The following is a 15,055-nucleotide window of genomic DNA, read 5'->3' on the forward strand; positions in this document are numbered from 1 at the left end:
CAGGAAGGAAGGGATCCCCACGTTGGGATCCCGGGGGGAGGAGTGCTCTGTCCCTTCTACCTGCCTGGGGTCACCGCTGGGCTCTGCTCATCTTCCCAGCCACTTTGCTCCCCTGGCAGTAAAACACTGTTTTTTATTAAATGAAGTGTCTGACATTTACCAAATTTTTATGTGACAATTTAGAAGGAACTGGTTGCATTAAACAGCCTTATTAATATTGCAGTAACATGATTAGGGAAACATCAGGCTGCTCGACCACAGGGCTCTGATTTACGAGCTCTGGAGCAAGGAGGAGCAGAGGTCTCTACGGACCAAAGGCCTGCAGCACAGCTCATGCTGCAACCTGTGAAAGCCCCAGGAACGGGGGTGCTGCGCCTGCAACTCAAGGAGAGGGTCCAGGGTCCTTTGGAAAGCCTGGATGTGACTTCCGGTCTGGGGTGGGTACCCACTGGACTTAGGGAATGTATTCAACTCCATGGGTGTCTAAGCTACTCAGAAAGCCTCCTCTGGCAGGGTACAAGGTGGGCTAGGCCCTTTTGGCTGGCATCTGAGGCTCTGAACCTTTTAACCCGCTTCTGAGGGAGACAGCATGGTCAACACGTGTGCCCGGAGTCAGAGGCCCCTATCTGAGAAGCCCAGTGGGCTTGGAAAGCCAGCTGACCCCTCTGGCTTGGCCTCTGAGGAGGACGGTAAGGTCACTGCCACAAGGTCATCCCCCAGCTGAATGACCACATCCACTTCCTGCTGCCCAGTGTTTGGCACCAGCAGCTCTCAGGGGTGCGAGGCCTGAGTGGATGTCCACTGTTCCCAGCAATAGTGGGGACTCACTGGCGACATTTTTTGGAGACCTAAGCCATGCTCCCGGGTCTGTAGGAGATAAAAGGATATAGCCCCTGCCAAGGGCTTCTGGCCTCCTGGGGAGCAAATGTGGAACTAACTGAAATAAAGGGGGGCACAGGGCAGGGAGGGCCCAGCTGGGGACTATGTCATGCTATGGGGTTGAGGAGGCGACATTTAATTCTGCAGTGTGGAGGGAGGGAGGTAATGAGTAGAGGCATTTGAAGAAGCAAGCAGGATTTTGGATTTTGGCCAGGGGCTGAAGCCTGGGGTTTGAAATAGCAGCTTAATGATTCACAGCTGCATGTTTTAGGCTCTGCGGGCTAGGATGACAGTGTACACGATGATACCAAGGCCCAAGAACACCTTGAGATGGGGAATGGGGACAGGATCCTGGGGCCTTGAGATGTGTGGACGAGGGCACAGTGGGCTGCGCCCCGATGGGGGGACTTTGCTCGCCAGCCCAAAGAGGCATTAGGTGCGGGTGTGGGAGGCAGGGCACCCTGGGGCAGGTCGGGGGCTCAGAGGGTGGCACCCACAGAGTCCGGGGGAGGGTGCCAGGCCGGTCCCATGGACAATGCCAAGGCCCCCTTGGTGAAGGCAGGGACAGCAGCAGAGGTTGAGGGCTGCTGCCTGCCCCTCTGTTCTGTCCGACGCCAGCAGCACCCCAGTGTACCCCGATCCACGCGCCCTGGCCCCCAGGCACGGTGGGGCTTCTCATGAGTCTGTGAGACTCTAGGACAGACATTGCTCCCCTGTGAGCACTTGGGTGCCACACCTGCCAGGTCCGGGGCAGCAGTGGCGCAGGGCCACCCGCTGTGGGCTCAGGCAGGGAAGAGAAGACCGGCCAGGCCCCAAGGGAGGGCCAGCGGAGGTCACCTTCAGAACTCAACTTTTCAGCGACAGAGAATTTTCTTTTTTCTCCTACTGTAAGTTAAAATAGTCCATGCTTGTTATAGAAAAGCTGAGGCGCTGAGGGGTAAAAGGAAGAGAGCAGACACCCCACCCCGTCACGCTCCTGGTCATAGGTGTCCATGATGCGGGTGCTGTTACTCCTCCATGCTCTCCTCCAAACATTTCCTTGTGGCCTTTTGGGAGGCTAGGTGGAAATCCCAGGGGTCCCTTTGGTACCAAGTTCAGGGTTCACTGTCCCTGAAAAGCTGGGTGAAGGGGGCTGGGGCTTGTGAGCATGTTGAGGAGCTGGCACTGGGCTCTGCTTGACCTGGGAAAGTGCTGGTGGGCCCGCTCTTCCCCGGCCCTGGAGCTCTGGGTCGGAACCAGCATCCTGTCAATGCAAAGCTGTATTTTGGGGGGGGGGGCGGTTTTCAGAGCCTGGGGAAACTATAGCAGCCAAAGACAGTGCTCCCAGAGGAGGAGAGAGGGGTGGGCATGGGTGGGGAGGGAGGAGGAGAAAGGCTTTGCCAGGGGTGGGCTTGAGCAGCTCCCTGGGCCTGCGGCTTCTGATGCTCCGAGCTCCTGAAGCCGCTGGGCCTCTGTGTCCGCCCAGGCTGACCCACTCTCCCTGCAGCCCTCCCTGGCGGTCCTTTCCTTGGGAAAAGCTCTTTCCCCACTGTCTGCGACATACCCCTGAATCTGCCTGCCATGGCAGCCCCCTGATCAGGTTGATCCTGGAATCATCCTGGCAGTGGTTGCTGGAGTTGGCTGGCTCATGAGGGAAGAAAACAAATCACGATTTGGTCGAGGAAGAGGTGCAGGCTGCAGCCTCACAGGCTCAGAGGGCATCGCCCAGGGCTCTTCTGCCTGGGAACTCAGGCCGGGCACTGGGGAGAATCAGTCTCTCTGGCCAAGTGAAGGGCAGCGGGGGGGCAGCAAGAGGCTTTCTGGATGTGCGCATGGGCCAGCTGGGGACTGGAGCTTCTCTAAGAGCCCAGGGCCTCGGCCAGCCTGTCCTATCCTGTCCTCCAACTGCCTAGAAAGTGGGACAGCCTAGAAAGGAACAGCGAGGGCTAAACAAAAGAAGACAATAGAGACTTGCGTAATTTCTAAGTATATGGGGGGTTGGGGGATCAGTGCCTCAGAGTGGGCAAAGACTCTCCGAGCTCGCCACTATTTATTGGGTGCACATAATACCTGGACGGAGCATTGGGTGACTTGGGGGACAGTGGTGATCCTATGTCTCATCGCGGATGATGCAAATCTCACGCTGATGAGGACCACTGAGGCCTCAGCTGTGACTGGAGGCAAAACAGAGTTATGTTTCCACACGCCATAGCAGGGTCTCGGGCCCGGCAACACTGGGCCTTAGGCAGCGATAGTCATACTTTAATTGTGAAATGATTTTCCCCAAAATCTGTGTAGAAATGGTCCTGATGCTCCAAGATTCCTTTTTCTGAGTTGAGCGACTCAGGGCCTTGCCCACCACAGCGGGAGCCTGGGGCCTGGCAGGTGCATGAGAGGGGGGCTCCCGACCAGTACCCTGTGTGAGAGGCCCATGGTGCTTTTTCCCAGTGGGTCAAGTGGCCTTGGGGATCTGCCCAGGCAACATTTCCACCCCTTGATGGTGGAGGTGAAGTTTGCAACTAGCCAAAGGCCATCTGGACCATTCATGTGTGGTTCGAGGTTTCCAGTCGAAGCCCACGCATGGCTTGGAAGGAATGAGAGGGGCAGGGTGGCGATGACAACTCTCTTCCGTGTCCCAGGTCAGCTCCCTGCTGCAACGCTGCAACCTGGGGCCAGGACAGTGGGGACAGAGTCTCTCTTGTGGAAGGCCGATCTGACGGGACCTGCTGGGGTTGTGCAGATGCAGAGAGCGGCTCCTTTCAGCCCCAAACAAACCTGGTCTCTGTCCTGTTGGTGATTCCAGCACCAGGAACGGCCCAGCCTGCCAGCATCACGGCAGGGGCAGGGGATGCACAAGATGCCAGGGGAGGATGCAGCAGGGCCATCACTGGGCCCTGTCTGCTTTTGCTCTCCAGATGGGGCGGGCCCATCTCGAGGGGCTCCTTGTCCTTGGCCTGTTGGGCTAGGGTTGGCTGCAGCGCTGGAGGACACAGAGGGGACACAGTGTGGTCGCCCAGCGGGGGCAGGGGCGTGGGCATGCTTCTGGTGCCCAAGGCTGCTCCTGCTGTCAGGCAAAACTGACATCCGCCTGACCTGCTGGCTTTGGAACCACAAGCGTGATTTTTATTTTCAGGGTGGATTTTTATGTTTTGCACTAAAGATTTCAAAAAAAAAAGTTACCAGACAAAACAATTCTATTTTAATGCACAGAATTCCTATCTCAGATTGGCTTCTTTGTAGTACTCAACTGCTTTTATTAGTTTGTTTATTGGCCTACTTTTTCTTGACTACAAGCTTCCTGTGGACCGTGATGAGCCTGTCCATCAACCACTGTGTCCCCAGCATGTTGGACCCACCGGACACTCACTGGGGAGAGAGAGGGACAATATTCACGGTGACCGCTCTGGCTCCACCTGGAAGAGGACCCGGCCTAATGTTTACACAGCGTCTTCTCTCTGCCTGTCTTTCTCTTAATAGTTATGGATTATGGAAAAGAAGAACACAGCCCATTAAGAGCTTCCCCTACATTTGATTTGAGGAAGTTTTTATCAGAACGGCTCCATTTATTGGACTTTAGCGGGCAGCCTTATTCCCTTCACACAAAATGAATATTGCCTTGTCTCCTTGAGAAAAATTGATTTCAACCAGGAAGGAGACTAGCAAACTCCCTCCTGCTCCTTTTCTTCTTCTTCCTTTTTTAATTTTTTTCCTCCCAGCGAGACAGACAGAATTTATCTGTTAGGTAGGTGGGGGAAACGGGAATAATTGGGCCAGAAGCTAATTCCCCGGGATTCATTGTCTGGAGGCTCCCGCCAGAATGTGGGACACCCGCCTTGAATTGCATGCTAATGATAAATGACAACTTCAACAGACCCTCGCATTGAGATGTTTAGTCCTTCCTGCGAGGAGGAGATGACACATTCATTTCCTTTCAGATTTACATTGACTTATTAATAAAATATTGGTGTTGGAATATGACCAGCAAGGGGGCACGGACCGCCAGGCTCTGTTGGGAGGCGTGGACTTTGGTCAGATGCAGCTGGGACAGTGGCACCTTGGACGTGAACCACCCTGGGTGTCACCTGAGGGATGCGTGCCTGGCTGCATGGGGTGAGGTCTCTTCGCAGGACCCAAAGAACGGGAGGCCACTTCTCCTCTTCCATCTTAATTCCCCTTTGTTCTTTGCCTCCCCGGTGACCGACTGCTTTGAACATAAGTGGTGTTTTCTGCTTGCTTGTGGGAAAAGCCACTGTTTCTTGACTCTTTCACCCATTTGATGAGCACTCATGGAGCGCTTGCTGTTTACACATCAGGCTGGTGGAGAAGGCGGAAGAACAAACCACAGCCGGGAGAGCCGGCAGGCTGAGGCGGGCCCCAGAGCCCCACCCTGGGGTGCAAATGGCACCTCTTTTTGCCTGACTTTCCTTTCTTCCATCTCCAGCCTAAATATCACTTTTGGGGGAACGGAGAGGCATAACCCCGCTATCCCCTCTGGATACAGCTGCTCTACAACACTCTCTCCCCACCCCTGGGCTTTTCTCCACCGCACTTTCCAAAGTTCCAGTTAATTTAGGCTGCCTTGGATACTGGGTGGTTCTCTAGTAAGACCCAGAGTTCAGATGGTTGTATTTCCTGGTTAATTTGTGTCTTTCATCAGACTTGGAATAAACTGCGCCTCCTGCAAGAACGCCTGTCGCTCAGGCCACCCGCTCTCGGGCTCCATCTTCCACCCCTGCCCTTGTGTGCTGTCCTCAGCTCCTCCAAGCATCTTCCCCAGGCTCCGCTGGGGGCTGCTGCTTTCTCTCCTGAAGCCCCTTCTGGGCACATGTGCTTGTGGCTTTGCCTCTGCTTCTGCCCGTCACCCTCAGCTCCCACCAGTCCCTGGGAGCACACTTGTTCTCCTGTCCCCTTGGGCCTCCTACTGCTCTGGCTCCAGGACCTGCAGGGGATGGGGCTCTGTGAACCACAGCTCCTTGTCCCCAGACATCCAGCCTCACAGAGCCATGGCCGAAGCACCCAGAGAACCCTACACAGATGCCTGGCCCATAATAGCTGCTCGGTAAATATTAACTGAATAAATCACTGGATGTCATAATAGAATTTCAAGCTGAGCCCCTGGGAGCTCTCGGAATGGAGCCATTAATGAGGCCCTCCAGACTTGCTCTGGACGGATTCCTGGTCATTACCATCTCTCTATACGGGTAGCCTTTCCTTTCCAGTGACCTCCAACGACAATTTATAGGAACAGAACTGTGGTTAGCGGGCTGCATTTAATGATCCTTGGGAAATACACATGGACTCTGCGGCTGGGTTCTGGAGCCCCAGCCACCCCGTCTCGGTCCCTGCCGCCCACGTCTCACCCTTGGAGAGGATCTGAGCGCCCTTGACCTCTTGCGGAGCTGCCCCAGACCGGCGTCCCCTGTGGGCTTTCCCTGGGATAAAACGAAATCGTTTTATAACATAAAGCACCAGTTACGGGCGAGTACTCTTGGCTGTGTCTTCTTTTATTCAGAAAAATGAAAATGTGTGCCGTGGTGACCTCAAATGAAGCTCCTGGCTGCACCGACTCTTGGAACCCTCTCGGCCGGACACAAGAGCAGGCGAGATCGTGGGTGCCACGTGGGGCACAGAGGCTTTTAGGCTTATGAAGCCACCCAGTTGTTTGTCCTCTGATAAGAAAGCCTCTTTTACAATTTTCAGTTTGCCCTTATTTTAATGAAAAGAAGCTGGGCTTGGACCGCCCGAGAAGGAGCTAATCAAATAAAGCAAATTGGTGCTACCGTCTCCTCTTCCTTATTATTTCTATGGCTCCAGTTGGAATTTATTATGAAAAGCAATTGGTTTTCACATCTGGCAGATTGCAGCCCGGGCGGGCCTGACAGCCTCCTTCCCCATCGGTCCACAAATAGCCTGGAGTGGCCACCGGCCCGGTGGGGAGAGGACCCCTTTGGTGACTGGCCTTCCTGTTCCATGTCCCCCAAGTCTTGAGGACCCTATAAACAAGTCAGGAGGGGACACCGGGCTGGGGGCTAATCAAGCAGCCCCTTCGCGTGGGATGGGGCCGTCGCGGTGGCTTCCTGGGGCTCCGTCTGGCGTGCTGTCAACCTTGCTGTGTGCCAGTCATCAATTACCGCTCTTCCCGGTTTGTGGGAGAGGGAGATAAGCAGAGGAGACATTCTTTTACCAGGATTTTCCCTCCCCTTGCAACAAAAGGAAGATGCAGCAGAACAATTCAAATCAGGCTCAGACCCTCCTTCCTCTGAAGTCTTCTGCAGTAGTCCCCTGGGCCAAAAGTGCCTCAGGTTGTTGTCCTGAAGGAAGGGCGGGTGTTGGGGACATGCTGGGGACTTGCAGGGGATTTGGAACCAGGCCTCAGGAAGAGATGTAATGGGGTGATTACTTGGTTTGGCTCATCCTTGTTGTGTGACCTTGGGAAAGTTTCCACCCTCTCTGTGGTCCAAGTCTTCTCATCTGTAGAATGAGGACAACGACACCCATCTACCCCAGTTAGTGTGGGCTTAAGATGTGAAATGAGTGTGAAGGACTTCAGCTTGCACCGAGCAAGTGGTGAATGCTTAGTAAACAGCAGCTCTCCTTGTTGTCATGGCAGTTGTCATGGTTCCGACTGACATTTTGGTCCAGGCCACCTACCCCTAATGGTGCATGTAAATCAGCCTGTTCAGGGTGGAAAGTTCAGAAGGAAAGGGGAGGCACATAAAGTATGTCTGCGGCAAGTAAGGGTGCCATTTCCCATTTTCTAACTGCCCACTGGAACGGAGATTTCACACTGGCCTTGGGAAAGCACCCTGTGTTCTAGGACACTGCGGCTCGGGCCCTGTCACAGGGATGGGTTTTATACTTGAGGTCACGGCCTGCAGGCAGCTGGAATGGCAAGCCCTGCAATTTCCTGACCAGGCTCTTCCAAGGCCGGAGGTGGGAGGGAGGGCATCCCAGGCGCTGGGAGGAAGGGAGGAGCCGCCCAGGCCTTGGGCCCTGGCTGGAGAAAGAATTCTAGGATGTTCTCTGTTTAGAAGCCAGTGGGTGTCATTCCCGGGGTCCTACTAGGAGCAGGAACGTCATTTGTTTCTGCAGGGAGACTGCGGGGACTGGAGACTCCAGAGGAGCAGGCGCTGGTCAGCCAGCCAGAGCCCTCTGTGCAGACTCTGCTGCCTTCAGGCCGGTGTGGGGCATTGCACTTAGCACAAGGGTCACCACGATGCCAGCTGGGCCCCGGTTGTCTATGTCGATGACGTCAGTGGCTGTTGGGGTTCTGAAGATGATCTGTTAGTGACAGATAGTGGGGGCTCTAGGAGGAGGGAAACAGACTAGAGCTGTTTGGAGCGCCCTGGTTTTGAAGTTGAGACACGAGAGAATGTCCAGGCCCCATTGTGTAGGCTTCACCTAGCCTGGGAGTCCAGCCCCAGTTGCCCCATAATTTGTATTTAGCACCTGCCCAGCTCTCAACAGCCCTCTGATCCTCATCTGCCACTTGTCAGGTGTCTACCTAACTTGAAAAACATGAGTACATGGGCCTCAGTGTCCAGGGCAGGTGTCTCCCTAGGTGAGTGCCCCAGCCACACCCATGTACCATTTCCTGTCACTTCGCCCACCTTTGCTCCTCCGGGGAATCCACCGAAGAGGCCGAGTCTGTTAGTGTTAGTCACAAAGCACGAGTACTATGTGGGCACCATACTGGGAATCCTGCCTTCACTGTCCACTGCAACAGAGAGGCCAAGGAATCTGTGCAAGATTACACAGTGCATAAGGCACTGAGCCAAGATTTATGGTGTCACTGAGGTCTCACTCCAAATCCCATGGCCACTTTCTTTTTTTAAAACATTTTATTACGGGAAATTTCAAACATTCACTAGTGCAGACAGACTAGCAGAAGGAACATTGTACATATCCATCTTCAGCTATGGTCAGCCAACATGTGGCCAGTTGGGTTTATTCATGCAGCCCATCCCTCCCACCCCTGACCTTATTTTGATGCATATATCAGACATTGCACAATCCCATCAGTGAATATATTAATATATGTTCTAAATGTTAAGGTGTCTGTTGGAAAATACTTCTGCACTACAATGATCACTCTTAAAAATCTATCATTCTAAATATCAAATACTTAGTTACTGTTCAAAATTCCAATTGTTTCACAACTGCCATATATATGGCTCAGTCAATAGGGTCTGCACATTGCAATTGGTGGGTGGATTTCTTTGTCCCTGTTAACCCATATGTACCGGTCCCAGCACTCTCCTGCTCTTGTTCTCCCTCTTTCTTACTCATCCTTTGGCTGAGAATTGGCTGGGGAAGCCAGGTTATTTGTCCTATAGAGCTGTCAGCAGTCTGGGTTTTGCTGTCAGTGTCCCCATGGTGCTCATTACCATGTTCCAGTTCCCTCTAGAGGCTCTTACAAAGTGAGGTTAGGGCCAGATGTCTAATTTCAAGGTCAGTTTTTTAAAACAGCAAAATTTACCCCATCAGGATGCTTAATCCCAGGTTTTCCCTCTCCTGTAATGTCAGCCATTGTTGCTGATCCATTAATTCATTCAAGATTACAAGGTGATGGTAACTTAACTCACTCATTTCTTCCTCATTTATCAGCTGGAGGACTTTCACAGAGAAAGTCCTCTGTCTTCCTAGTTGGTAACACAAAAGAATGGTTTGTAAGGGGAAGGAGGAATGAATGCCTGATCCTCTCCTCACTTTTTTTTTTCACATTTTCAAAATAGAGTGGTACCTTAGTTCATGAATGTTTTTGTTTGTAAACAATCTGATTCACAAACAGTAGCATTTGGCAAAATTTTGCTTTTGTCTGCAACCTCTGTGTTGGGTAATGAACACAATCATGGTCATCTTTCCTGCATGAACATGAATGTGACCATCTTTTCCAGAATCGTGGAATGAATTAAGTTTGTGAACTGATGTATCACTGTAATGCCTTGGGTCACTAGCATCCACCAACAATGAGCAACTTGGTTTGGATTGTTTCAAGCTCATTATGAACTCATGGGTTTAAACATATTAATGTGTTTTAGTCCTTTGCACTTATTGTTTTTATTGATGCTCAAATTTTCCCATCTTTGATCAGTGGAAGCCTGTTCAAATTGGTTCCTGAGAACTTTCCACATTATTTAAGTCTTTGATACAGGTAACATTACTTAATGGCAAAAGACTGAACACTTTTCACTTAAAATCAGGAACAAGGCAAGGTATTGATTCTTACCACTTCTGTTCAACATGCTACTGGATGTTCTAGCCAGTGCAATAAAGCAAGAAAAAGAAAAAAAGGTATCCACAAAGAAAAGAAATGAAATTAATTTTATTTGCAAGTCTCTTGATTATATATGTAGAAAATCCTAAAGAATGTACAAAAAAATGTTTTACTAGAACTAAAGAATTTAGTGAAGTCACAAGATAAAAGATCAACATACAAAAGTTAATTGTATTTCTATATAGTAGAAATGAACAATCCAAAAATAAAATTAAGAAAACAGTTACATTCATAAATAGCATTAAAAAGAATATAATATTAAGACGCATCATATGAAAAATTAATGCAAAATGAATCATATGTCTAAAGGTAAAAACTAAAAATGTAAAACTCTTAGAAGAAAACATGAGGAGACTTGGACCTTGGATTAAACAAAAGTTCTTAGAATAATTAAAAGCACTATTTATTCATTAAAGAAAACAATAACTTGGATTTTACCAAAATTAAAACATACTACTTTTTCAAAAAATCACTAAGAAAAAGAAAAGACTGGAAGAAAATACTTGCCAATTGTTTACCTGAATAGGTCTTGTATATGGATTTTACATAAAGAACACTTACTATTCAAAAATAAGAAGGCAAAGCAATTCAATTAAAAATGGGCAATAGATTCCAATAGACATTTCACCATAGAAATATGAATAGCTAATAAGGACATGAAAAGATGCTGAACATCATTAGTCATTAGAGAAATGCAAATTAAAACCACCACGCACCCACTAGGGTGGCGCTAATCCAAATGACTGACACTGCCAAATGATGGGGAGGATGCGGAGAAATGCATTTCCAGTGGAAATGTGAAATGCTGCTGCCACTATGAAAAGAATCTGGCGTATTTTTTAAATGTAATCTGATGTACCTATCTTTTACATAATGTTGTGAATTTTGAATTATGGTTAGGAAAGTTTTCTTCACCTCAGGTTGTTGAGGAATTCCCCTATATTTTCTCCTAGAGTATGTATGATTTTATCCATTACATGGAAGTGGTTGGTCCATTTAGAATCAAGAGTACTGTGTGATAGGAGGAATAGATCCTATTATTAAAAATTCAATCCCCTTCCCTGCTGACTTGAGCTACCTTGCTTATTGTGTATGCTACATTGTAAGGGGATGTACGCCTGGGTTTTCTATTCCATTCCATGGGCCTATTTACTCATATGTCAAGCTCATACAAGGTGTGATTGAAAAATACAATGAATGTTTCAATTTTGAAATTTAGTACTGTAAAGGACACATTGCCATTAACCCCCTCAGAGTATTCTCCATCACTTTGAACACACTTACCCTGTCATTCTTGCCACTTTCTGAAGAAGGTCTACAAGTCCTCTTTTCTAAGTTCTTTAGTTGCATTGTTGTGGCTGCCTCAATGTCCTGATCTGATTCAAAATGTTTACCTTTCGTGGTCATTTTGACTTTGGAGAAGTGCCACATCCAGTGAATTAAGGTGGATGAGAACACACTGTAATGTTTTTGCGAGCCTGCCTTTCTGTCGGATGGCACCTGTCAGCTGCATTCATTGTATTGCTGATCACACCTCATAAAGACACTCATGAAAGGGGACTTTCAGACCTGCTTCAGAAAGTGGCAACAATGTTGGGATAATGTATTTGAAGCATGTGTGTTGGGGGGTGATATTTTGAGGAAGATTAATGCAAATGTGTCTTTTACCATAATAAATTTAAAAAATTTAGAACTTTCCTGTATATTTTGATCATATCTCATACTTTAAAAATATAGAGGTTTGGGCTGGGGATTTAGCTCAGTTGTTCTGGCACCTGCCTTGCAAGTGCAAGGTCCTGAGTTCGATTCCTGGTGCAAAAATATATATATATATATATAGAGAGAGAGAGAGAGAGAGAGAGAGAGAGAGAAAGAGAGAGAGAGAGAGGTTTTATAGTAAGTATTAATAGCCAATAGGGCTAGCTCCAAACCTGGGTCATTTTCATTGGGATTTATTCGGCTATTCTTAGTGTTTCTTCCTTCCAAATAAACTTCATAATAAAAATTTTTAGACTTAGAAAAAAATTTGATGGAAGTCTCTCATTGTCACTAAGTCACATTTACAATTTAACTTTAGGAAGATTCACATTTTTGTGATCTTAACTCTTCCCAACCAAGACCTGTTATGTTTCTGCATGTATCAAAACCTGACTTTTTTTGTCTTTTAGAAGACTTAAGAATACTTTTTCTCTTTAGAATTTGGGAGTTTCTTGTTAAGTTATGTGTAGGTATTAATTTTCTTTTTCTCTGTGATAAATGGGACTTCCATTATTCCATCATCCAGCTATCATCACTAGCTTATGTCTGAATTTTGTACCCACTTCCCTACTGCTGTAATTTGGAGTAGGTCTCTGCTGACCCCATGACCTTCTTACCCATGGCATGGTCACTAATCAGGCTCCCTGTTATCTCTTAGATAAAAGGTTGCTTGGCTCTTAGAATGACCTCCCCGGCCTCTCATTTTTCCAACACTCCCCGTGCCTCACAGGGGCATGGGGCCTCCCTGAGGCACTCTCAAACTGGCCTGGCTTCTCCCAGAAGCAGATCCTTAGATGAGGATTGGACTGCAAGCCTGAGTTTATCTGAGAGGTGACCCCAGGAAGCAACAGTAAGGAGTGTGGAGGTGAAAGAGGAAGAATGCAAGTAAAGGAACTTTCCCCTCAGCAAGTCACCATGGTGGGCAGCTTCCTACTGGTGGGGGGAGCATGGAGAGACTGAGCAGAGCACCCAGAGTCACCCCAGCCACGAGACGGGGTGACTGGGATCCCCAGAGTCATCACAGCCATGGGATGCAGAATGCAGAATGCAGAATGCAGAAACCCACCCACCAGATCCTGTCTCCTGGTGACAGTGATTCCAAGACACTGATGACGACCCAGCCAGGAGAGCAGTAACAGGGTTCAGGCCCAGACTGGCCCGCAGTCCATGCTCAACCCACCTTGAGAGGACGCCTGTCTCTTGCTGGAAGCTTCCTACTAGACAGGCCGATTGTATGCTGGAAAGATGATGATGCCAACCTCGTGGGGTTCTGTGTGCAGATGACAGATACAGATGTGGGTACAGGTACAGATACGCACGCGATACCCCCCCGCCCCCATCACTGGGACACAGTAAGTGGCCAGGACCGGAAGGAAGGTGTGACTCTATTAGGCTGCAGGCCCCTTGCTTCCTCCAGGAGGTCCCTGTTCTCCTCCCCATCTGCAGCTCTCTTCCTGCTTCCCTGCGCTGCTCAGCATGCCCTGCCTGAGCTTGCCTGGAAGTGTCAAACTTGGTGGCCCAGCCCGCTTGGCTCCTCTCACACCCACGGGTCATTCACCTCCATCCTTTGCACATCCCTTCAGGCAGGGTCCGCCTTGCTGGGACTGCATCCTGGGATGGCACACAGCCTCACGGACTGTGCCCTGCACACTGGGTGGGCCCCTGCAGCCCACCCATCTCCCCCTTTGCCAGTCTTAGGACCGGGGCACTGATGAGGACCTTCACACCTTGCAGAGCAGGAGGGAGTTTACTGGAAGCAGACTGATGCATTGCACACTGTTCGGTTGCTCCATTATCAAGCTTAAGATGATGGCTCCATTTATTAAGCCTTTTAGAACCTGTGGATCCCGTTCTCAGTGTCAGGTGCCAGGGTCATTCTTGGATGCCAAAGAGGGGGTCATCTCGAGTGGGTGCAGGTGTGAGTCCAGCTGTGCACATGACAGCATCGGGGGAGCCCCCTCTCTGGGCCATCCACTCACAGTTTGGGGGTCGCTGGCCCGACAGTGGTCCTGATGGTCACTGGCCATGTCTGGACAGGTCCAGGATGGAGCCGCTCAAGTCGCACCTTAGCCTCGTGAGGCTGGGTGAGCAGGAACTTCTGCTGATGGATTTCCTTTGACCAGGGCGCCCTGTAATACCCCATGAGTGCCATCATTCCTCCTTGGAGAGGGCGAGGTACATGCAGAGCCCCCCTGTTCGATCTGATGTGTTTCTTTGCTTTGCTTTTTCCTGGGCCAATGGCCTTAAGCACTGTAGTTGGACGCTGGGGGCTGTTGGGGACAGGAGGCTTGCAGCGCTCTGAAGATTTCCCCCAAGTGCCTGGAGTGGCTGACACAGAAAGAGACAGGCCGCCCCCCTCCCCAGCCTGCCTGCCACTTCGAAATGGAGAGGAATTGTAAGGGCTCAGTGCAGACTTGTAAGTGCAGACAGATACCATCAGGTGACTGGCATCGTGACAAGCGAGGGAGCTGTTTCCCGATTGTTTTAGTCAGTGCAGGCTGAGGGAGGAAACCAACACTGACACAAACCAATTGCTCCCTGATCGGGAAACAATGAAGTGGAGGGAGTCGCTGTTGAAGGTTTATAATTTCCGAGGGAATGGCTGTTTAGTCATCATATTGCCTCTGAATGACACAGTAGGGCTGGGTGGGAACTGCAATTAGCAGCAGTCACCCTGCCGTGAGATTTTCCCTCCAGACAATGGAATATTAAGCCATCAATAGCCGGCGTTCAGTGTGTGGTGGTGAAATGGCCCATTGTTGGAAGGAATAAGGAAAGGAAGAGGCTAGAGGCTCGGGCCCAGTGGCAGGGCGGCTGACGTAACTCTCCCTTCTCCTCTGCGGCAGCAGAAGAACTCAGACACCAAGATGCTTGAGAAAAACCCATGCGTGTGCCCGGTGTGTAAAGTGCTCCATCTCCTCGCTGAGAGTGAGATGGAAAGCTAGCCTTGGCCACCAGGACACCGTGCCTTCCCGGGCTCACTGTGCTCAGGAGCTGGGCCCGGTGGAGCTACCACGGGCTGCGTGGGGCTGGGAGGCTGCTCTGTCCGCACCTGCTGCAGCTCTATTCTGGAAACGCCTCGCCGCAGCATCTGCTGCAGCTGCCTGGGGCCTTGGCTCTTGCTATCCTTGGAGTTTCCAACCCCAAATACATGACCACTGC

At 50.2% G+C, this 15,055-nt stretch overlaps 1 protein-coding gene across 15 annotated transcripts in view; it reads left to right on the forward strand.

The window, feature by feature from the left end:
* The window catches only part of Camta1 (calmodulin binding transcription activator 1), a 777,226-nt gene that overhangs the window by 387,482 nt on the left and 374,689 nt on the right, over window positions 1-15,055 (forward strand). The gene's annotated exons all lie outside the window — the stretch shown is intronic.

The sequence above is a fragment of the Heterocephalus glaber genome, unplaced genomic scaffold (assembly GCF_053883595.1).
Source record: "Heterocephalus glaber isolate CG9 unplaced genomic scaffold, H.glaber_assembly_v1.0 deba00001447, whole genome shotgun sequence".
NCBI classification, from domain to species: domain Eukaryota; kingdom Metazoa; phylum Chordata; class Mammalia; order Rodentia; family Bathyergidae; genus Heterocephalus; species Heterocephalus glaber.